This window comes from Cervus elaphus, chromosome 28 (genome assembly GCF_910594005.1).
Source record: "Cervus elaphus chromosome 28, mCerEla1.1, whole genome shotgun sequence".
In the NCBI taxonomy this organism is placed as follows: domain Eukaryota; kingdom Metazoa; phylum Chordata; class Mammalia; order Artiodactyla; family Cervidae; genus Cervus; species Cervus elaphus.
In genome coordinates, this window is record NC_057842.1 from 14,120,001 (window position 1) to 14,139,344 (window position 19,344).

General features: G+C 38.7%; 1 protein-coding gene across 28 annotated transcripts in view; it reads left to right on the forward strand.

Annotated features, from left to right (window-relative positions):
- Positions 1 to 19,344, forward strand: part of RIMS1 (regulating synaptic membrane exocytosis 1) — a 578,197-nt gene that overhangs the window by 269,463 nt on the left and 289,390 nt on the right. The window lies entirely within an intron of this gene.

A 19,344-nucleotide genomic window follows, 5' to 3' on the forward strand; every position in this document is an offset into this window, starting at 1 on the left:
CACCAGTCATATCCACAACTGGGTGCTATTTTTGCTTTGGCTCCGACTCTTCATTCTTTCTGGAGTTATTTCTCTACTGATCTCCAGTAGCATATTGGGCACCTACCAACCTGGGGAGTTCATCTTTCAGTGTGCTATCATTTTGCCTTTTCATACTGTTCATGGGGTTCTCAAGGCAAGAATACTGAAGTGGTTTGCCATTCCCTTCTCCAGTGGGCCACATTGTGTCAGAACTCTCCACCATGACCCTTCCATCTTGGGTGGCCCCACACGGCATGGCTCATAGTTTCATTGAGTTAGATGTGGCTCTGGTCCATGTGATCAGATTGGTTAGTTTTCTCTGATTGTGGTTTTCAGCCTGTCTGCCCTCTGATGGAGAAGGATAAGAGGCTTATGGAGTTTTCTGAAGGGAGAGACTGACTGAGGAGGAAACTGGGTCTTGGGTCTTGTTCTGATGGGCAGGGCCATGCTCAGTAAATCCTTAGTCCAATTTTCTGTTGATGGGGGGAGCTGTGTTCCCTCCCTGCTGTTTACCTGGGGCCATCTATGATAAAGGTAATGAAAATAATGATGACCTCCTTCAAAAGATCCCATGCATGTACTCCTACACTCAGTGCCCCCAACCCTGCCGCAGGCCACCCCTGACCCACGCCTCCGCTGGAGACCCCTGGACACTCACAGGCAAGCCTGGGTCAGTCTCTTGTGGGGTCACTGCTCCTTTCTCCTGGGTCCTGGTGCACAAGCCTCTGTCTGTGCCCTCTAAGAGTCTATTTCCCAGTCCTGTGTAAGTTCTGGCGGCTCTGTGGCGGGGTTAATGGCGACCTCCTCCAAGAGGGCTTATGCCATACCCAGGTCTGCTGCACCCAGAGCCCCAGTCCGTGTGGCAGGCCACTGTGACCCGTACCTCCACAGGAGACACTCAAACACAGTTCTGTCTCAGTCTCTGTGGGGTCCCTGGGTCCTGGTGCGCACAAGGTTGAAGCTAGTTTTAGAAAAGCCTGAGGAACCAGAGATCAAACTGCCAACATCCACTGGATCATCGAAAAAGCAAGAGAGTTCCAGAAAAACATCTATTTCTGCTTTATTGACTATTCCAAAGCCTTTGACTGTGTGGATCACAATAAGCTGAAAAATTCTGAAAGAGATGGGAATACCAGACCCCCTGACCTGCCTCTTGAAAAATCTCAGTGCAGGTCAGGAAGCAACAGTTAGAACTGGACGTGGAATAGCAGACTGGTTCCAAATAGGAAAAGGAGTACGTCAAGGCTGTATATTGTCACCTTGCTTATTTAACTTACATGCAGAGTACATCATGAGAAAGGCTGGGCTGGAGGAAGCACAAACTGGAATCAAGATTGCTGGGAGAAATGTCAATAACCTTAGATATGCAGATGACACCACCCTTATGGCAGAAAGTGAAGAGTAACTAAAAAGCCTCTTATGAAAGTGAAAGAGGAGAGTGAAAAAGTTGGCTTAAAGTTCAACATTCAGGAAACTAAGATCATGGCATCTGGTCCCATCACTTCATGCCAAATAGATGGGGAAACAGTGGGAAAAGTGACAAACTTTATTTTGGGGGACTCCAAAAATCACTGCAGATGGTGACTGAAGCCATGAAATTAAAAGGCGCTTACTCCTTGGAAGAAAAGCCATGACCAACCTAGACAGCATATTAATAACCAGAGACATTACTTTGCCAAAAAGGTCTGTCTAGTCAAAGCTGTCATTTTTCCAGTAGTCATATATGGATGTGACAGTTGAACTATAAAGAAAGATGAGTGCTGAATAATTGATGCTTTTGAACTGTGGTGTTGAAGAAGACTCTTGAGAATCTCTTGGACTGCAAGGAGAACCAACCAGTCCAACCTAAAGGAAATCAGTCCTGAATATTCATTGGAAGGACTAATGTTGAAGCTGAAATTCCGATACTTTGGCCACCTGATGTGAAGAGCTGACTCATTTGAAAAGACCCTGATGCTGGGAAAGAGTGAAGGCAGAAGGAGAAGGGGATGACAGAGGGTGAGATGGTTGGATGGCATCACCGACTCAATGGACATGAGTTTTTGTAAACTCCGGGAGTTGGTGATGGACAGGGAGGCCTGGCGTGCTGCAGTTTGGACACGACTGAGTGACTGAACTGAACTGAATTGGAAAAGTATGGTATTAATAGAAACTGATCTCATCTGTTCTCTAAATTCACTCTTTTATCATAAGGAGCTTATTTTTAGAAGTATGTGACCCAAATACATAATGCAAATCATATTTTTGTCATCCTCCATAAGCCAATTAAAACATACATTATCAAGTTAGATTTATAAAGTGATTATATTTATTCCAGACATTTGAGATTGTCTTTATTCAGCCTTGTCAGTATTCCTTAAAAAGTGTTTTCCTTACTTAGATTTTTGGTTAGTGAATTAGAGAATATTTAAACAACAACAACAAAAAAAAACACAAACAGAATATTATGCTAATAGAGTATCCTTCCAAAATAAGTTGCTACATAATTTTTTGATTTTTAAAGATTTTTTTGTAGGTGCTATTTCTTTTAATTTGATTTAGGAAAGTTAAAACTGTATAAATAATTCTATTACTTAAGTAGTAGACTATAAAAATATCTAATTTCCTACTTTTATTCCATCGTGAGGCCACCGTCATTTAATTTATATTATTAAATGCAAGTAACTTCCTACAACTGCAGCAAGAAGGTCATTCATATTCTTAATTGCTTGTATTAATGTGTTTTCTTCTGAACCTTATTTTTCTGTTTGCATTCACAGAAAGATCTAAAGATAATATTTTTGCAATATTTAGTTTCAGTGATACAAATGGAAATGTCAGGTATAAACACAGTGTAGAAGTGGAATGTATGGCTTACAGGAATAATTCTTTTATTAATTTATTTTATTGATATATAGTTGATTTACAATGTTTTGTTAGTTTCTGCTCTACAGCAAAGTGAATCAGTTACACATATATACATTCTTTTCATGTTGTTTTCCATTATGATTTGTCACAAGATATTGAATATAGTTCCCTATGTCACACTGTAGAACCTTATTTTCTATCCATTCTATGTATAATAGCTTGCATCTGCTAATCACAGGCCCCCAATCCATCCCTCCCCATCCCCCTCCCACTTGGCAACATCAAGTCTGTTCTCTACATCTTTGTGTCTCTTTTTGTCCATAGATAAGTTCATTTGTGTTGTATTTTAGATGCTGCGTGTGAGTGTATCTTGTCTTATATGTGACTTATATGTCTTATATGTGACTTAGTTCACTTCATATGGTAACCTCTAGGTCCATCTCATTCCAACCCCAAAGAAGTTTTCATTCTTTTGGGGCAGTGCCAAAGAATGTTCAAACTGCTTCACAATTGTGCTCATCTCACATGCTAGGAAAGTAATGATCAAAATTCTCCAAGCTAGGCTTCAGCAGCACATGAACCATGAACTTCCAGATATTCAAGCTGGATTTAGAAAAGGCAGATGAGCCAGAGAACAAATTGCCAGCATCCATTGGATCATAGAAAAATAAAATAAAATTCCAGAAAAACACCTGCTTGTGCTTTATTGATTACGCCAAAGCCTTTGACTATGTAATCACAACAAACTGTGGAAAATTCTTCAAGAGATGGGAATATCAGACCATCTCACCTGCCTCTTGAGAAATCTGTATGCAGGTCAAGAAGCAATGGTTAGAACTGGACATGGAACAACAGACTTATTCCAAATTGGGAAAGGAGTCTGTCAAGGCTGAATATTGTCACCCTGCTTATTTAACTTTAATGCAGAGTACATCACGCAAAATGCTGGGCTAGATGAAGCACACGTTGGACTCAAGATTGCCAGAAGTATCAATAACCTAAGATATGCAGAGGACACCACCCCTATGACAAAACATGAAGAGGAACTGAAGAACCTCCTGATGAAAGTGAAAGAGGAATGAAAAATCTGTCTTAAAACTTAACATTCAAAAACTAAGATCATGGCATCCAGTCCAATCACTTCATGGTAAATAGATGCGGAAACAATGGAAACGGTGACAGACTATTTTCTTGGGCTCAAAATCACTGTGGTTGGTGACTGCAACCATGAAATTAAAAGATGCTTGTTCTTTGGAAGAAAAACTATGATCAACCAAGAGAGCATATTAAAAAGCAGAGACATTACTTTGCTGACAAAGGTCTGTCTAGTCAAAGCTATGGTTTTTCCAGTAGTCATGTATGGATGTGAGAGTTGGACCATAAAGAAAGCTGAGCACCAAAGAATTGATGCTTTTGAACTATGGTATTGGAGAAGACTTGAGAGTCTCTTGGACAGCAAGGAGAGCCAACTAGTCCATCCTAAAGGAAATCAGTCCTGAATATTCATTGGAAAGACTGATGCTGAAGCTGAAAGTGCAATACTTTGGCCACCTGATGTAAAGAACTGACTCATTGGGAAAGACCCTGATGATGGGAAAGATTGAAGGCAGGAGGAGAAGGGGACGACAGAGGATGAGATGGTTGGATGGCATCACCGACTCCATGGACATGAGTTTGAGCAAGCTCTGGGAGTTGGTGATGGACAGGGAGGCCTGGTTTACTGCAGTCCATGACGTCGCAAAGAGTTGGACACGACTGAGTGATAGAACTGACTGACTGAGGTCCATCTCTGTTGCTGCAAAGAAGTGAATCTTAATGACAGAATGTAAACATTTAATTACTTTATATTTTTGTTTAAGGAGTCTATGAATCATTTTCTATTCCTACTTAATATTATTTCTTGTGGCTGCTGAGATGACCACCGAGGCAGTCTCAAGTTGAGTGAGGAACATGAGAATAAAGACTAAAGAGTCTGAATTTAGCTGGAACCCAACCCATCTTCCAGAGGGGGGAGCCACATGAAATACCTCTGACTTCTGGTCTAGTATTGACAAAGGCAGCGGACTATCCCCAGGGCTCATTTGCTCACTGCTTAGCTCGGACATGGGGCTCTAACCGGTTACTAACAGGAGTCATCAAGGTGTGTCAGTGTGAATGTTGACTGCGGTGGTATCACATTAGAATCTGTAATTCTAAGTGTGGCTTTTGAGTCCATAAAAAGCAAATGAGTGAGGATTTGATTAGGGGCCATTGTCAGAACCAAGAAAACTGGAAATAAGTTGAGAATAGCCTTATTATGTTCTACTCAGATTAGGTAACACACAATGCGTTCCCAAGGACTCATAACCACATGATTTACTGCTTCAAAGCCTCTATATAATCACACTTTAGATTTTTTTTTTTTTTTTTAGTTTTCAGAATTTTCCTACTATATTTGCATGCATGCTCAGTCACTTCAGTCATATCTGACTCTGTGACCCACCAAACTCCTCTTGTCCATGGGATCCTCCCACTGGAGTGGATTGCCATGCCCTCCTCCAGGGGATCTTCTTGACCCATGAATTGAACCACTGTCTTCAATGTCTCCTACATTGAGGGTGGATTCTTTACCCACTGAGCCACCGGGAGTCAACAAACTTTTCTGTAAAGGGCTAGATAGTAAATGTTTTAGGCTTTGTGAGCCTTCAGAACTGTCATATCCACTCAAATCTACATAAATGAGTCAATGTGGCTCAATGCAGTCTAACTTGACTGAAACATAATTTTCATGTGTCACAAAATATTCTTCTTCTTTTGATTATTTTCTTGACATTAAAAAGTGTACTTATTATTCTTAGATCCTGAGTTATTCAAGCAGGGGTGTCAGGAAGGATTTGCCCTATAGTTTCCAGCTGCTGATCTTGCATTAGGACCATCTTTTGATCAGTACTATATATCAGCTGTTAGTGGAACAATAGGAGTAATTAGTCTCATTGCATTATTATTAATTTTATCCACTATTTCTCTTACTTCCAAAAGTGCAATTTTGTGTGTATGTGTCAAAGAGAGAGAGAATATTTTTTTTAATTTCCTTATGAATATTAAAGTTGATTATAAGTCAAAGATTTAACAAAATATCTGGTGTATAATAAATGTTAACAAACTAATATTGTATATATATATATGTTACACATTAATGTATAATAATGTAATAACATAATGCCATTAATGTGTAATATATGACTAATTTTAATAAAATGCATTATTATTGCTGAGATCCAGTCGCTAAGTCCTGTCTGACTCTTTGCAACCCTGTGGACACCAGGGTTCCAGCACACCAGGCTTCTCTTTTCTCCATTGTCATCTAGAGTTTCCTCAAACTCACATCCACTGAGTCAGTGATGCTATCTAACAACTTCATCCTCTGTCACCCACTTCTTCTTTTGCTCATTCTTTACTAGCATCAGGGTCTTTTCCAATGAGTTTGCTTTTCGCATCAGGTGGCCAAAGGATTGGAGTTTCAGCTTCAGCATCAGTTCTCCTGATGAACACCCAGGACTGATCTCCTTTAGGATGGACTGGTTGGATCTCCTGTTGTCCAAGGGACTCTCAAGAGTCTTCTCCAACACCACACTTCAAAAGCATCAATTCTTCAGTGCTCAACCTTCTTTATGGTCCAGCTCTCACATCCATACATGACTACTAGTAAAACCATTTGATTATACAGACCTTTGTTGGCTGAGTGATGTCTCTGCTTTTCAATATGCTCTTTAGGTTTATCATAGACTAATCTTGCTCCTTCATTGCAAGGAGCAAGCATCTTTTAATTTTATGGCTACAGTCACCATCCACAATGATTACGGAGCCCAAAAATATAAAATTTGTCCCTGCTTCCACTTTTTCCACTTCTATTTGCCATGAAGTGATGGGATGAGATGCCATGATCTTAGATTAAGTTGAGTTTCAAGCCACTTTTTTCACTCTGCTCTTTCACCTCATTAAGAGGCTCTTTAGTTCCTCTTCATGTTTTGCCATTAGAGTGATATCATCTGCATATCTGAAGTTGTTGGTATTTTTCCTGGAAATGTTGATTCCAGCTTTTGATTCATCCAGCCTGGCATTTTGCATATTAAGTACAAGGTAAATAAGCACAGTGATAATAGACAGCCTTGTCATACTCCTTTCCCATTTTTGACCCAGTCAGTTTTTCCATGACCAGATCTGAATATTGCTTCTTGACCTGCATACAGGTTTATCAGGAGACAGGTAAGATGGTCTGGTATTCCCATCTCTTGAAGAATTTTCCACAGCTTGTTGTAATACACACAGTTAAAGGCTTTAGCTAAGTTAGTAAAGCAGAAGTAGATGTTTTCCAGGAATTGTCTTTATTTCTCTATGATCCAATAAATGTTGGCAATTTGATTTCTGGTTCCTCTGCCTTTTCTAAATCCAGCTTGTGCATCTGGAAGTTCTTGGTTTACATTCTGCTAAAGCCCAGATTGGAGGATTTTGAGCACAACCTTACAAGCATGTGAAGTGCAAATGCATGATAGTTTGAATGTTTGGGGGCATTGCCCTTCTTTGGGATTGGAATGAAAACTGACCTTTTTCAGTCCTGTGGCCACTGCTGAGTTTTCCAAATTTGCTGACATACTAAATGCAGCACTTTAACAGCGTCATCTTTTAGGGTTTGAAATAGCTCAGCTAGAATTCCATCACCTCCACTAGCTTTGTTTGTAGTAATACTTCCTAAGGCCGACTTGACTTCACACTCCGGGATGTCTGGCTCTAGGTGAGTGATCACACCACTGTGGTTATCCAGGTCATTAAAACTTTTTTGTACAATTCTTCTGTGTATTCTTTCCACTTCTTAATCTTTTCTGCTTTTGTTAAGTCCTTACCATTTCTTTTCTTTATTGTGCCCATCCTTGCATGAAATATTCTTTTAATATTTCCAATTTTATTATAGAGATCTCTAGTCTTTCCCATTTTGCTGTTGTCCTCTATTTCTTTGCATTGTTCGTATAAGACCTTCTTTTTTCCCCTTGATGTTCTCTGGAACTCTGGATTCAGTTGAGTATATCTTTCCCTTTTTCCCTTGCCTTTCACTTTTCTTTTCCCAGCTATTTGTAAAGCCTCCTCAGACAACCACTTTGCCTTCTTTCATTTCTTTTTCTTTGGGATGGTTTTGGTCACTACCTCCTATACAATGTTATGAACTTCCATCCATAGTTCTTTATACACTCTACTAGATATAATCCCTTGAATTTATTTGTCACCTGCACTGTATAACCATAAGGGATTCGATGTGGGTCGTATTTAAATTGCCTAATTTCTTCAATTTAAGCTTGAATTAGGCAATAAGGGGTTGATAATCTGAGTCATGGACTTCCTGGTGACTCAGACAGTAAAGCATCTGCCTCCAATGCAGGAGACCCGGGTTCAATCCCTGGGTCAGGAGAATCTCCTGGAGAAGGAAATGGAAACCCACTCCAGTATTCTTGCCTGGAAAATCCCATGGATGGAGGAACCTGATAGGCTAAAGTCCATGGGGTCACAAAGAGTTGGACACGACTGAGTGACTTCACTCTGAGTCACAGTCAACTCCAGGTCTTTTCTTTCTTTCTTTCTTTTTTTTTCTGCCTGTGTAGAGCTTCTCCTCTTCAGCTTCAGAAAAAATCATAATCAATCTAATTTCATTATTGATCACCTGGTGATGTGCATGTATACAGTCATCTCTTGTGTTTTTAGAATGAATTGTTTGCTATGACCACCATGTCCTCTTGACAAAACTCTGGTAACTTTACCCTGCTTCATTCTGTACTTCAACGCCAAACTTGCCTGTTATTCCATATATCTCTTGACTTCCTGCTTTTGCATTCTAATTGCCAATGATGAAAAGGACATCTATTTTTAATTCCATAAAGTGTTGTAAATCATTTATAAGCCAGTCAACTTCAGCTTGACTGGCATCAGTGGTTTGGGCATAGATTTGGATTATGGTGATGTTGAATGGTTTGCCTTGGAAATGAACCGAGGCCATTCTTTTAAAGATTGCACCCAAGTACTGCATTTTGGACTCTATTATTGACTATGAGGGAGTATTCCATATATTCTAAGGGATTTTTGCCCACATAGTAGATATAATCATCATCTGAATTAAAATCTGCCATTCCTGTCTGTTTTAGTTCACTGATTCCTAAAATGTCAATGTTCAATCTTGCCATCTCCTGCTTGACCACGTCCTGCTTGACCAAGTTACCTTCATTCATGGACCTAAACATTCTACATTCCTATGCAATATAGTTCTTTGTTTTTATTTTATTTTTATTTATTTATTTTTATGCAATATAGTTCTTTATAGCATCAGACTTTACTTTCACCAACAAACACATCCACAATTTAGTGTCATGTTCACTTTGGCTGAGCCTCTTACTCTTTTTGGAGCTATTTCTCCTCTCTTCTCCAGTAGCATATTGGACGCCTTCCAACCAGGGGAGCTCATTTCTACCGTCATATCTTTTGCCTTTTCATACTGTTCATGGGGTTCTCCTGGTAAGAATACTGGAGTGGTTTGCCATTTCCTCCTCCAGTGGGCCATGTTTTGTCAGAAATCTTCACTATAATGTATGTGTCTTGAGTAGCCTGCCATGGCATAGCATAGCTTCACTGAGTTATGCAAGCCCCTTTGCCATGACAAGGCTGTGATCCATGAAGGAGAAATGCATTATACAAACTACTGAAATAACTTATATGTATGTATATATCTGTGTATATATATATGATAATTTTTACTAAATCATGGATTCCTGGATGTGCAGGCTAGCTGAAGGCCCTTTCTATGAATAATAGAAATTATCCTAAACAGTTTGATGTGTATATTTTAAAACTAAATATATGATTAGTATTTTAAACATTTTATTGTGGTGAAAATAAGGTATCTACATTTTATCACACACACACACACAAAAAAAAAAAAACCAGAAACCTATGTCCTTGACAATATACTCATTATAATGCATACCCCTGATTTCTATCTTAAATTATTAAAATTACATTAAAAATTGATAAAATGTGACATACCACAAGTTAAAAAGGATGAGAAAGCATTCTTGAGGTACATTTAGGAAAGATCATCTTTTTATAGTTACAAGTATTCTAAAGCCATAAACAGTAAATTCACTTCTTCCTTTTCTCTTTTAAGTGTAAGAGAGTTACTTTTCAATAGTGGAAAAATGTAAAACCTGTACCTACTTAGATTTCTTTATTTTCTTTTTTCTATCAAGTTTCATTCTTATGTAGCATTCTTACTAAAATCAGTATTCTGATATTTATTAGAAACATGATTGTGGATTACTTTTCCAACTTGCAAAATTTTGAAGATGAAGATCCAAAATTCCTCTTAAATCTTGTTTGTTTTAATGTCTTATAACTGTTCAACCAGCAGAGAGGAGGCACCCGTTTACCAGAAATATTTTTCCAGATATTTTGATACTTAAAGATGGTATTACTAAATGTTAATACTTTATGTGAACAAAAAGCAAAGACCTCAGGTCACTTTTAATTTATGAACTTCAATTTCACTTCTCTAGCTGTGATCTTCATTCCTCTGTGCTATAATACCAGTACATACTGTAAAGGTTTTCCCCCCTTAATTTGTGTATATTGTTTTACATACAAATATTCTGCTCAGCTGTGTTCTATTTCCCAAATTTTGGTGGTACTAACAATGTAGTAAGGACATGGAGTCTCTTGAATCATCTTCACTTCCCTTAATGTGATTATGACTGTTGGATTTCATCCTATGAGACTAACAGGAAATTTAGTCTCAGTAATCATTAGATTCACTCCTACTAGCCACCCCGACTTCCAGACATGCACCTTATTTACACACTACCAAGGCATCGTACGGCTCCTCCAGTCCCCGAACGCACATGTGCAACCACAGACACTATTTTTTGGAGGCTTGGTGCCACACCCGGAGCCTGGGAATCTTATGAAGCAGAAGCTCCGTGCTTACGGTCCAGCTTTGTGGAAAATCAAATTAAAGACCAGATTGTTTCTAAACCCAGAAAACCTGTACACAAAGACAGTGGAGAAAGAAAAGACTCTTACTATTGAATAAGCATTAACTCAGGATGTGATTTGCTTCACAGGCAATCCACTAGGAGACTGTAAGAAACAGAGAAATGCTACCCTTTAATATAGCCAAGTGGATGCAGCTCACTGTACGTGTCCTCAAGATAAATGGAAGCTAGCCCTCAAGTAAGAGGGCTTGATAGCACTGTTCACCGCAGGTAGTTCATCCTAAGTTCTTCTAGTGTTTGGCCTGCTCTAGCTGATTGGCTTTATCCAAAGATAAAATGAACTCATCTCTCTAGGACCGGAGGTTGATTTGCAGTTTGTATAGAGTCAGCTTCTACCATCCTGGAGAGGGTGCTGTCCTCCTTGGCGATGGCATTTCAAAAAGAAGGCTGCAGGTCTTGGGAAAGACCTCCTTGAGTCTAGAGGATATTTTAGCATTTAAAACATTTCAAAGGGGCATGTTTTGCAACATAAAGTCTCTTTTAAAAAAGTAGAAGAGGGAAAGTCTCTTCCCTTACTTTCAACAGCAAAAACTATGCCTTTTTTTAATTTTTCTGAATGCATTTTTGCCCTTAAATCCTCCCTGGATCCACACACAGTCACTTCAGTTCAGTCGCTCAGTCGTGTCCAACTCTTTGCGACCCCATGGACTCCAGCATGCCAGGCTTCCCTGTTCCTCACCAGCTCCCAGAGATGCTCAAACTCATGTCCCTGGAGTCGGTGATGCCATTCAACCATCTCATCCTCTATCGTCCCCTTCTCTTCCTGTCTTCATCTTTCCCAGCATTAGGGTCTTTTCCAATGAGTCAGCTCTTCGCATCAGGTGGCCAAAGTATTGGAGTTTCAGCTTCAACATCAGTCCTTCCATTGAATATTCAGGATTGATTTCCTTTAGGATGAACTGGTTGGATCTCCTTGCTGTCCAAGAGACTCTCAAGAGTCTTCTCCAACACCACAGCTCAAAAGCATCAATTCTTTCATGCTCAGCGTACTTTGGGGTCCAACTCACATCTGAGCATAACTATTGGGAAAACTATAGCTTTGACTATATGGACTTTTGTTGGCAAAGTAATGTCTCTACTTTTTAATATGCTGTCTAGGTTGGTCATAGCTTTTCTTCCAAGAAGCAAGTGTTTGTTAATTTTATGGCTGCAGTCACCTTCTGCAGTGATTTTGGAGCCCAAGAAAATAAAGTATGTCCCTGTTTCCATTGTTTCCCCATCTATTTGCCATGAAGTGTTGGGACCAGATGCCATGATCTTCGTTTTTTGAATGTTGAGTTTTAAGTCAACTTTTTCGCTCTTCTCTTTCACGTTCATCAATAGTGTCTTCAGTTCTTCTTTGCTTTCTGCCATAAGATTGGTGTCATCTGTGTATCTGAGATTATTGATATTTCTCCCAGCAATCTTAATTCCAGCTTGTGCTTCATCCAGTACAGCATTTTGCATGATGTACTCTGCATATAAGTTATGTAAGCAGGGTGACAATATACAGTCTTGTTGTACTCCTTTCTCGATTTGGAACTGGTCTGTTGTTCCATGTCTGGTTCTAACTGTTGCTTCCTGAACTACATACAGATTTCTTGGGAGGCAGGTCAGGTGGTCTGGTATTCCCATCTCTTGAAGAATTTTCCTGATTTGAAGAATTTGACTGATCCACACAGTCAAAGGCTTTGGCATAGTCAATAAAGCAGAAGTTGATGGTTTTCTGGAACTCTCTTGCTTTTTCCATGATCCAGCAGATACTGGCAATTTGATCTCTGGTTCCTCTGCCTTTTTGAAATCCAGCTTGAATATCTGGAAGTTCACAGTTCATGTACTGTGGAAGCTTCACTTGGTGAATTTTGAGCATTACCTTGCTAGCATGTGAAATGAGTGCAATTGTGCAGTAGTTTGAGCATTCTTTGCAATTGCCTTTCTTAGGGATTGGAATGAAAACTGACCTTTTCCAGTCCTGTGGCCACTGCTGAGTTTTCCAAATTTGCTGGCATATTGAGCAGCACTTTAACAGCATCCTCTTTTAGGATTTGAAATAGCTCACCTGGAATTCCATCACATCCACTAGCTTTGTTTGTAGTGATGCTTTCTAAGGTCCACTTGACTTTGCATTCCAGGATGTCTGGCTCTAGGTGACTGATCACACCATCATGGTTATCTGGGGTCATTAATATCTTTTTTGTATGTAACCCCATTGACTGTATCACTCAAGGCTCCTCTGGCCATAGAATTCTTCAGGGAGGAATACTGGAGTGGGTTGCCATACCCTTTCCAGAGATCTTCCCAACCCAGGGATCGAACCCAGGTCTCCCACATTGCAGGCAGACTCTTTACTGTTTGAACTACTCAGGAATCCAGATCCACACACAGCCATCTATTTAAAAGTTTGACCATACACCCAGGGAATCACCAGCCAGCCCTGCCTTAGTTTGTGCTATCTGCCCCACAGCTGCCAGCCAACCTCCAGTCTTCTGAAATCTTGCAGTATTCCTCTCTTAAAATCTACAGTGTGCTCCTTTATGTTGGAAAAACTCCCCAAGACAAGGAAACAGAGGTTAGTTAAGCTGATTTGAATATGCCTATGGAACCCAGGGGCCTCCTGGTAAAGCACTGGTCTGCAATGCAGGAGATCCAGTTCGATTCCTGTGTCAGGAAGATTCCATGGAGAAAGAAACTACCCACTCCAGTGTTCTTGGGCATCCCTGGTGCTTCAGATGTTAAAAATCTGCCTGCAATGCGGGAGACCAGGGTTTGTTCCCTTGGTTGGGAAGATCCCTTAGAGGAAGGCATGTCAACCCACAACAGTATCCTTGCCTGGAGAATGCTCATGGACAGAGGAGCCTGGAGGGCTACAGCCCATGGGGTTGCAAAGAGTCAGACATGACTGAGAGAATAAACACCTGGAATCCAGAGGCAGAAAATGTAAATTAATATCTTAATAACTTTCCATCACATCATTATTATTGTTTTTACTCCTTATGTTTTGAAGTGAACTGGATCAACCAGATTACATTGATTACAAGATGTGTCTGTGTGTGTGCACATGTGCAAATACCCCTTCCTTCTTTAGCATTAGCACCATATACATTATCAAGGTCTTGATTTCCTTTATGAGTATAATAATATCCTCTCCTTAGCAGTCCTACATTGTATGTGATAATTCCAGATCATCTCATGGCATTAAATCAACTCACGAGGCTCAGTCCCATCGCATGACTTTTGATCACACTTCATTGCTGCCACTAAAAAAATTGGGTGTAAGAAATGGCCATGTTTTGGGTGACCTTACTTGTGGTCCCTAGGAGCTGAGTCATCTTGGTCTGAGTAGCAGCTCTATGACCTGGAAAAAAAAAAATCAAGTCTTCTCTGGATTAGTTTTCTACCTGTAATATGGAAATAATATTATTACCCATTACCTATTGCTCAGAGCTACTGAATTAAAGTAGTGAGAAACTTCTGATATTCGAAATCTATACAAGTATAAATATTTTTTATTCATATTTTTACATAAGACTTGGGTTGTAAACAGGAAAGAGGAGCATTTATGATTAGTGCTCATTCAATGCAGGTAGACCTCTAGTTATTTTTCTCTTATGATTGATTAAACTATTTCTTTAGTGGTTGCAAATCCCTAGAAAATGGGCAGTGTATCTCTCAGCTTGTGATATACATGGTAAAGTGGTAACTGTGTCCGACCATTGTGTTATGGTTGCCTATCCACACGGCCTCCAGAAGCATTATGAATCATAATAAACCAAATATGTCCTGGCCATTCACACTGTAACACTGGACTGTTCGTTACCTATGATTCCTGTTCAGATATTATAAGGTACGACTTTTCCATGATCCTCCTTCACAAGTTTTATCTTCTATCCACATTACTTCAGAATGAGATCATTTTGAGTCTTCCCAAATAATTGGAAAAAATTCAAAAATAGTCCAAGTTTTAGTTCATAATTTTAGTTATTAGGAATTTCCTAGATTTTATTTCAGTTATTCTAAAAAATAAGTGCATTTTAATTTCCTTTTTGTCTTGTCACTGTTTTGAATTTAAAATTATTTTTTTTCTATTTCCTTGTCAGTTATTCGTGTCAGCCGAAACACTCTAGCTAGGTAATTATTTCAGTAACCTTATTATTTAATGTGCTTGAATGACATTTCCTTTTATGTGGTATAAGTTATTCCAGCTATTTTTTCTGAATATATTTGGTACATCAGCCTTATTTTCCAGATAAAAGCATATTTTACTTTATTCATATATTCATTTCTTTGCTGTGAGGTTTGATTATTTTTAGGTCAATATTTTATCAATGCTGCTGTAGCAGTTAAGCATAAATTGTGTATATTCCACATCCATTTTTAAAGTAAATTATCAAGGTAGAGCCTGATTATGGAAGTAGGTCATAATGATGGATAATCTTCTTAGAGACATGTGTTTGGGGGATAGTGTGTGATACAATATACACCAAATTCTCCTGCAGCAGCATCAACATAATTCTATTCTTTATTTTAGTGTTTTTATTCTTTTAGAAAGCATTTATTATTCCACAGATAACACATTGCTTTTAAACATATTTTGGGACACATGCCTGATACCTCTTATCTTGGAGGGGCAAAATTCTGTTCTATAAGCTATTTGGAAAGTTGTAAAAAGGTCAAAGGATTGAAATTTTGATATTCCTTGAGGAAAATATGCTAGGCACTGAAAAAGAATTTCCTTTAATCAATAAAAGAAAGACAAGCAATTCTTTTTAAAACAAGGAAATTGGAAAAAAACATTTTAATACTTGAGTGACTCCCCTAAATTATGAAAAATTCCACATCATTATGTCAAAGAAATCTGAAAGTTTAGACAGCACAGCATTAAAAAGGAGGTGTTCTAAGAAAGAAATAAGAATTGATCAGTTTGGCTTCCCAGGCATTGATTAATCACCGACTGTGTTCTCAAGGCATGTTTTTGGCCCTGTTGCTTGCTTTTAGTGGAGAGAGACCCGCGCCCTACATCTGCTGGTTACACAAACCATGATTAGTGAGGAAGTGCTTCATCAATCTGCATTCTCAAACATCTCAGGGATTAGAATCCTCCTGTACTGAGCAGAGTGAAAAGTGGCCTGATTCTCCCTGAAGACAGAAGAGGAACAGGATGCCCCAAATGTGACCAAGTTAGCATTAGTGTCGGCAGTAACATTATAATGAGAATCGATTTGCAGAAAATATCATTTGAAAATATCACCAATCGTGGAAGCAGACGTTTGGGGTTAGTGTATGCTGAGCACACAATTCTGTGGCAGTCAGGGCTCTGATGTGCTCTGCAGTGTGTGTGTGTGTGTGTGTGTGTGTGTGCGTGTGTGTGTGATAAATTTTAATATTTATTTTATTTGATCATCTAGACAACCTTAGTTCTATCTTTGCGGGCAGGTGAGGAAACTGAGTCATAGCCCATAGTTCAAGGTCATGCTTACCTGTTCCATGCTTGGCTTGGAGAAGGCTATTACTCAAATCTGTGCTCTTTAAAATCTAGATCTATGCAAATGCATCCCTTGAGGAGCAGTTTTTTTTTAAATTTTTTTATTGAAGGATAATTGTTTTACAGAGTTTTGTTGTTTTCTGTCAAATCTCAACATGAATCAGCCGTAGGTATACATATATCCCCTCCCCTCTGAACCTCCCTCCCCATCCCACCCCTCTACGTTGATACAGAGCCCCTGTGTGAGTTTCCAGAGCCATACAGCAAATTCTCGTTGCCTATCTATTTTACATATGGTCATGTAAGCTTCCATGTTACTCTCTCCATACATCTCACCCTCTCCTCCCCTCTCCCCATGTTCACAAGTCTATTCCCTATGTCTGTTTCTCTATTGCTGCCCTGTAAATAAATTCTTCAGGACCAAGTTTCTAGATTCTGTATATATGCATTAGAATACAATATTTATCTTTCTCTTTCTGACTCACTTCACTCTATAATAGGTTCTAGGTTCATCCACCTCATCAACTGACTCAAATGTGTTCTTTTTATGGGTGAGTAATATTCCATTGTGTATAAGTACCACTACTTCTTTATCTGTTCATCTGTCAGTGGATATCTAGGTTGCTTCCTTGTTTTAGCTATTGTAAATAGTGCTTCAATGAACAATGGGATACATGTGTCTTTTTCAATTTTGGTTTCCTCAGGGTGTATGCCTAGGATGGGATTGCTTGGTCATATGGTGGTTTTGTTTTTAGTTTTTTATTTTTTATTTTTTGTTTTTAGTTTTTTAAAGAATCTCCATACCATCTTCCATAGTGACTATCAATTTACATTCCCACCAACAATATAAGAGTGTTCCCTTTTCTCCACACCCTCTCCAGCATTTATTGTTTGTCGACATCTTGATGATGGACATTCTGATGGGTGTGAGGTGATAGCTCATTGTAGTTTTGATTTGCATTTCTCTCATAAAGAGCGATGTTGAGCATATTTTCATGTGCTTGTTAGCCATCTGTATGTCTTCTTTGGAGAAATGTCTGTTTAAGTCTTTTTCCCACTTTTTGATTGGGTTGTTTTCGTGACATTGAGTTGTATGAGCTACTAGTATATTTTGGAAACTAATCCTTTGTCAGTTGTTTCATTTGCTATTATTTTCTCCCATTCTGAGGGTTGTCTTTTCACCTTCCTTATAATTTCCTGTGCTGTGAAAAAGCTTTTAAGTTTAATCATGTCCCACTTGTTTACTTTTGTTTTTATTTCCATTACTCTAGGAGGTGGGTCATAGAGGGTCTTGCTTTGATTTATGTCATCGAGTTTTCTGCCTATGTTTTCCCTTAAGAGGTTTATAGTTTCTGGTCTTACATTTAGGTCTTTAATTCATTTTGAGTTTATTTTTGTGCATGGTGTTAGGAAGTGTTCTAATTTCATTCTTTTACATGCAACTGTCCAGTTTTCCCAGCACCACTTATTAAAGAGTCTGTCTTTTCCCCAGTGTATATTCTTACCTCCTTTGTCAAAAATAAGGTACCCATAGGTGCATTGGTTTATTTCTGGGCTTTCTATCTTGTTCCATTGGTCTATATTTCTGATTTTGTGCCAGTACCATACTGTCTTGATGACTGTAGCTTTGTAGTATAATCTGAAGTCAGGAAGGTTGATTCCTCCAGCTCCAGTCTTCTTTCTCAGGACTGCTTTGGCTATTCAGGGTCTTTTGTGTTTCCATATGAATTGTGAAATTTTTTGTTCTAGTTCTGTGAAGAATGTCATTGGTAATTTGATAGGGATCACATTGAATCTGTAGATTGCATTTGGTAGTATCATCATTTTTTCAATGTTGATTCTTCCTACCCAGGTATATGGAATATCTCTCCATCTGTTTATGTCAGCTTTGATCTCTTTCATTAATGTCTTATAATTTTCTGTTCTTTTGTCTCCTTAGGTAAATGTATTCCTAGATATTTAATTATTTTTGTTGCAATGGTGAATGGGATAGACTCCTTAATTTTTCTTTCTGATTTTTAATTGTTAGTATATAGAAATGCAAGTGATTTCTGTGTATTGATTTTGTATTCTGCAACTTTGCTAAATTCACTGACTAGTTCTAGTAATTTTCTTAGACTATCTTTAGGGTTCTCTATGTATAGTATCATCTCATCTGTAAACAGTGAGAGCTTTACTTCTTCTTTTCTGATCTGAATTCTTTTTATTTTTCTTGTCTGATTGCTGTAGCTAGGACTTCCAGAATTATGTTGAATAACAGCAGCAAAAGTGGACACCCTTGTCTTGTTCCTGATCTTAGGTGGAATGCTTTCAGGTTTTCACCATTGAGAAAAATGTTTGCTGAAGGCTTACCATATATGCCCTTTACTATGTTGAGATAGGTTCCTTCTATGCCCATTTATTGAAGAGTTTTAATCATAACTGGGTGCTGAATTTTGTCAAAAGCTTTTTAGGCATCTATTGAGATTATCATATAGTTTTTATCTTTCAATTTGTTAATATAGTGTATCACATTGATTGATTTGTGTATGTTGAAGAATCCTTGCATTCCTGTAACAAACCCAAATTGATCATGGTGTATGAGCTTTTTGATGTGTTGCTGAATTCTGTTTGCTAAAATTTTGTTGGGGACTTTTGCATCTGTGTTCATCAGTGATATTGGTGTGTAGTTTTCTATTTTCATGTTGTCTTTGTCTGGTTTTGGTATCAGGGTGATGGTGGCCTCGCAGAATGAGTTTGGAAGTGTTCCTCCCTCTGCAATTTTTTGAAAGAGTTTTTAGAATGATACGCATTCAGTTCAGTTCAGTTCAGTCACTCAGCCATGTCTGACTCTTTGCTACCCCATGAATCACAGCACACTAGCTCTTCTCCAAAAGTTTGATAGAATTCTCCTGTGAAAGCATCTGGTCCTGGGCTTTTGATTTTGGGGAGTTTTTTTTATCACAGCTT